Below are 6,361 nucleotides of genomic sequence, written 5' to 3'. Positions count from 1 at the left end.
ATCCTCCTGCCTCAGCCTTCTGAGCCACTGGGATTACAAGCATGCACCACTGTGCCCAATTCCATCTTTGTTGTTTGACACCTCTAGTGTTTCTGGATTCTGCAGTACCATTAATTTTTCATAATCATCTGTTCAAAATGCATAAAACCTATGGGTTCAAGTGCTTGGTATTTAGATGAGCAATTAAGTATATATACACATTAAAATTCCAGAGCAAAGCTAGTCTAGAGGGGCTCAACGGTAGGGCACCTGCTTAGGACGCAAGGCTCTGTGTTCAATCCTCAGTACCATTGAAAGAAGGGAGCAAGGAGGGAAAAGAGAGAGAGAGAGAAATAAGCAAATAAACCTGGACATGGTGGTGATAGTGCACTTTTCTAATCCCAACAAATTGGGAGATGGAGGAAGGAGGATCCCAAATCCCAGCCTAGTCAACTTAATGAAACGTTGTTTTAAAATAAAATTAAAAGGACTGGGGACATAACTCAGTGGTAGAAAAACCCTGGGTCCAATTCCTAGTATGATGAGTGGGGCTGGGGTTGTGGGCTCAGTTGTAGAGAGTTTGCCTAGTGTGGGGGAGGCTCTGGGTTCAATCCTCAGCACCATATAAAAATAAATAAATAAAATAAAGGTATTGTATCCTAAAAAATAAATATTAAAAAAATTAATACAAAAAATCTCAAAGAGAGCTTAGGCAAAAAGAAATAATGTTCAACCAACAATAAAAATTAATAAAAAAAGAAAAAAAAGAAATAATGTTGATTTTAATATGAAGAACAATATCTACATAATAATCTTAAGGAAATTTATAATATGAAGAAAATTGCTTATATATAATGCTTGTGGCTTCAAATACATTGGTGGTATATGGTTTGTGAAGTTCTTTTTTAAAAAAATATTTCTTAGTCATCAATGGATCTTTATTTTATTTATTTATATGTGGTGCTGAGAATTGAACCCAGTGCCTCACATGCTAGGCAAATGCTCTACCACTGCACTACAACCCCAGCCCATTTGTGAATTTCTTAAAGATTACATTTGTATTTTTCAAAGCATTGATATATATTTTTTTGTCAAAAAATCATGCTCATGTGGAGAAATTTAGGTAATGGAGAAATGCATAAAACCAGAAAAAGAACATTGTAGACAGATTTTCTTTTAGATGAGCACACATGCATTTTAAGTGGATCAGTTTCCTGTTAAATTTTCACTGTATAATTTATCATATTACTTTGTACATTTAAAATTGCAAGGGGGTAGAACCATGCTGAATGTTCTTACTACCATAAAAAACTTTTTTGAAAATTATGGTATTTGTAGAATTGACCAGAATAGCAAAAAATTAGATATGAACATTCATGATTATTGGATTACCTAAATAAATATGTTCTATCCACATATTGAAATATTATGCATTCCTGTAATAAACTAATTATCATAAAATTAATTTGCAATATTATGTGATCCTTATAACAAACTAGTTTTATGATAACTTGTTAATTAAAGGCTTGCATAATATTGCATAAACTAGTTATCATGAAAGAGTTTACTAAAAGGATTGCATAATATTGCATAAACTAGTTATCATAAAACTAATTTGCTACACAGATTGCATTTCACTATGTGAATAGAACATATTTACTTATTTCACTTAGCATAATGTCTCAAGTTTTATTCATATGTCGCTTATTGCAACACATATATACCCATTTTCTGTATGCCTTCATGTGTTGATGGACATTTAGATTGTGTTTTTGTGTAAATAACATCTTTGAACAAATGATTGTGCACTTGTTTGGTTATATTTCTAGATGTGAAATTAATGTTTCAAAGGGAGGTACTTTATTCTTTTTTGATATATTAATTTGTTCAATTCCTTATTTTTTTCTCTTTTGTATTATTTTTCTTAGCATCTACAACAGTGCCACATAAATGAATAGTCAGGGAATATTTATTAGAATAACACTCTTTCTAGATTGTGTTACAGAAAATGTATACCAACATGTACCATGATAAACACCGAATTAGTACTAGTATCCCCATACTCTCACCAAAATTAGGATTTATCAGTCTTCTAAAAGTGTTTCTCAACTGGCCAGACAGAAAATGAACATCCATTCATGCATCTTTTTGGCCATGTTTCTTTCTCTTTTAGCACTGGGAATTTAATCCAGGGGCCCTTTACTATTGAGTTATATCCCCTGCTCTTTTTTTATTTAGAGACAAAAACTTGCTAAATTTCCCAGGTTGAACCTGAATTTGGGATCCTCCTGCCTCAGCCACTCTAGTAGCTGGGATTACAGGCATATACCACTACACCCAACTAGTCATATTTACTTTTTATTTTGTGACTTGCTAACTCATATCTTTATGTTTTTATTGGTGTGCTTATATACTTTTTACTTTATAAGAGCTCTTTATAGTAAGGATTATATTACACTTGTAATATTTCTCATTTAAAAAATTTTAACTTTATATTTAGGTATTTTATACTATATGGAATATTTTGCATTTTACATACTAAATAGCTATATTTTCTTTGGAATTTCAGGCTCATGTATCTGTCTTTTTTTGCTTTTTTATTTTTAAATTTGCTCTAATTAGTTATATATGAACACGTATCTGTGTTGTATCCTCTATAATAAAAACTAATCTACCATATTTTATGGTTTTGTAAAAGAGATTACATTTTAAACTCTAGATTTATTCCTTCATTTCCCTTTTTAGTTAGACTTAGTTCATTGCTAGATATAACTCGATTAGAGATTCCTTCCTAAGAAATACTTATTTTTAGCCCATATATTCATAGTTACAACTTGTATGAGGAATATATATGTTACTTAGTTTGAATACTTTAGTGTGATGTATTTAATTTTTAATTAAATGAAATTTAATTTTTAATTAATGAAAGTATTTTTACTTAAAGTGCTGGTTAGCCTATAGTATTTTAAAATTATTAGTATTCATCCTTTTTCATAAGGAGCTTTTTATTTTTTATTTTTCTGCACTGGGAATTGCAGGGTGCTCTACCATTAAATTATATCCCCAAGTCCCCAGGTTCTTGCAAGATTTCCCAAGCTGGCCTCAAACTTTGATCCTCCTGCCTTAGTCTCACTAGTCGCTGGGATTACAAGCATAAGCCACTGCACGTGGCAGACAAAAGCTATTCTTTTCTTTCTTTCTTTCTTTTTTTTTTTTTTTTGTAGCTGAAAGAAAATGTGGTAATGTCCACTATTTAGCCACATTGGAATTTATGTCATTGAGGTTCTGAAAAAGGAGCCACCTACCCATAAGAATGTGTATATGTAAGTTTGGTCAAATGTCTTAAAAAGAAAACATTATTTTTGGTATCCATTATGAATCAAAATACCACCCCTTTACACTAAAGAATAGTTATTTAGGTATTGATGAACCATGTTATATTTTTTCCTGGGATTTAAAACTATCTTAGAATAGCTAAATAGGAATAATATTGTTGTTTTTATGGGATATGTTAAAAAATATAGCTAATTATAAGGAATGAAAAAAACACCAGAGTAGAAATTTAAAATGCCCTAGTGAGACAGTCTCAGTAGGTAACCACTACAAATATTTGTTTGGAGTAAATACTTCCAGATTATTAAATTCATAAATAATCATACATTTCATTGAATCTAAGATGTTATCAACATCTTAGATTATGTGATAATGTGCATCTTAAATTTAATATATCATATATAGGATCTTGATACATACTTTTTCTGTTATTTCTCACATAAGATATGTCAGTTCACTGGAATGTTACTAGAAGTTTTGAACTAATCAATACCCCACTTATGCACGTTTAGATTATAAATGGCTTTGGGTTAATAAAAACATTAATGTCTTGAACATTCTTTCAGTATACTTCATCCAATGATGTTTTTCCTTTGATGAATTATTTTAAAAATTTTTATAGTTGTAGATGAACAGCATGCCTTTATTTTGATTATGTTTATATGATGTTAAGGATGGAACCCAGTGCCTCACACATACTAGGTAAGCGTTCTGCCACTGAGCTTATGATGAATTATTATATGAAAATAATGAATTAAGGAGTATGCATATTTTACATTTTTATAAAAATTATCCTTTAGTTGTAAGTGGACACAATACCTTTATTTAGCTTTTATGTGGTGCTGAGGATAGAACCCAGTGCCTCATGCTTGTTAGGTGAGTGCTTTTCCTCTGAGCCACAACCCCAGGCCTCATTTTACATTTTTGTGTACATTAATTTCCCAAGAATTTTGTAACAATTTGTTTTGCAACCAATAGTACATGATTTTCTAGCTACTTTGCTTATTTGTGTTAGAAATAATCAGCCCTTTTCATTTCTCTCATCCAAGAAGCAAAACAGATAACTCATTTTTCTTTTATTTCTTATGTCTGTGTCTTTTACAGAAATTGTGTGTCTTTCTAGGTGTTTACATGTCATGTATGTTTTTTCTTTTGTGATTACCTATTCAGGGTAATCATATTGTATCTATCTAGTCACCAGTTCTGTTTCTGAACAGTCTCTAATAGGCTTTATCCGTTTGTGTTAGTAGACCTGTCCGACAGCTTGTCAGGAGTGGCTAGTATCAAGTGGAAGATCCCAACTGAAGAGAGCCCAACAATCACACTGATTTCATTTAATTAATGTGGCTGATACTTCTGTTTTAGCTATTAAAAGTGGGAGTTAGTGGATTCATTCACATGAGAAAATAAGACTTGGGGAGTGTTTTAGTTCATTCAGGCTGCTATAATGGCTGGTTTATACACAACAGAAATTTAGTTCTCACAGTTCTGGAGGCTAAGAAGTCCAAGATTAAGACAGCAGCATATTAGGTATCTGGTGAGGATCTGATTCCTAGTTCATAGATGTCGTCCTTTTGCTGCATCCTTGGGAGATAGAAAAGGTGAGAGCTCTGCCCTTGAGACCAGATCAGTTCCCCCTTCCAAATGCTTTCACATTAGGGATTAGGTTTTAACATATAAATTTACAGGGGAGGGGAACATAAACTTAAGAGTGGCAGGGAGGTTAGCCAATGAACAGATCATACATTATGTATTTGTTTTTTGCTTTTCTGCCATGCTGGGGGTTGAACCCAGGACCTCAGCCCTGCTAGTCACTCAACCACTGAGTTATACCCTCACACCCAAAATCATGAATTCGTAAAATGTCTTAACATAATTTTGAGTCTTTTCAAAGCAATAGATTTAGTAAAGTCATGACAATATGTACAGACACAATTATATTCAATAATCAAATGTCATTTAAATTGGAACTTACAAAGTTATGCAAGTTATTATGCAAATGATTGGCTGGATTTTTCACTATCTTTTAGCTTACCATTGATATTTACCTTCAGATCTCTCAACTCATCTCTGTAGTTATTGTATTAGTGTTAGCTTTTCTCACTGTGACCAAAACACCTGACAAAAACAATTTAGAGGAGGAAAAGTTTATTTGGGTCTTATGACTTCAGAGGTTTCAGGTGGCCAACTCCATTGCTCTTGTCCCAAGATGAGGCAGAACATTGTGACCAAAGGATGGAGCAGAGGAAAGCTGCTCACCTCGTTGTGGCCAGGAAGCAGAGATAGAAAGGGGAAGGAGCTGCAGGGAAAATTAAGGGCATGACCCATGCCCCGCTCACTTGCCTTGCCTACAGTTAGCACCCAGTCAGTCTATTCAAATTAGAATGGACTGATTAGGTTTCATCTTTCATGATCTAATCACTTCACCTTTGACTATTAACATTAATACAGGAGCAATCGAGGGACACCTCATATCCAAACCATAATATCTAAAAATCTAATGGTTTGTGGTTATAACAATGAGGATTAATTCCTCCCAAATATTAGGTGCTAAAAATGTCTGTGCTAGGGTTGGGGTTGTGGGTCAGTGGTAAAGCTCTTGCCTGGCATGTGTGAGGCACTGGGTTTGATTCTAAGCACCACATATAAATAAATAAACAAACAAAACAAAGGTTCATCAGCTACTAACATATATATACATATATATACATACATACATACATATATATATATATGTATGTATGTGTGTATATATATATATATATATATATATATATATATATATATATATTTTAAGTCTGGGTTTCCTGGCAACATGACTAGAAATATAATTTTCCACTTTGGGATTCGAATTTGTTGATGAGGGAAAAGGTGATAGCACTAATCATTCTAACTGAGCACTTTTTTTTTTTTTTTTGCTATGAAATAAGATTTTTATTTTTTTTTTAATTTTTTTTTTTTAGAAAGTAGAATTGAAATATTTATTTATCAAAATAACATGGTTAAAAATAGTCACTCATTCAACAAATTTGTTGAGTACCTAATATGT

Source organism: Marmota flaviventris, chromosome 8 (assembly GCF_047511675.1).
Source record: "Marmota flaviventris isolate mMarFla1 chromosome 8, mMarFla1.hap1, whole genome shotgun sequence".
NCBI classification, from domain to species: domain Eukaryota; kingdom Metazoa; phylum Chordata; class Mammalia; order Rodentia; family Sciuridae; genus Marmota; species Marmota flaviventris.
This window is presented reverse-complemented; position numbering follows the sequence as displayed.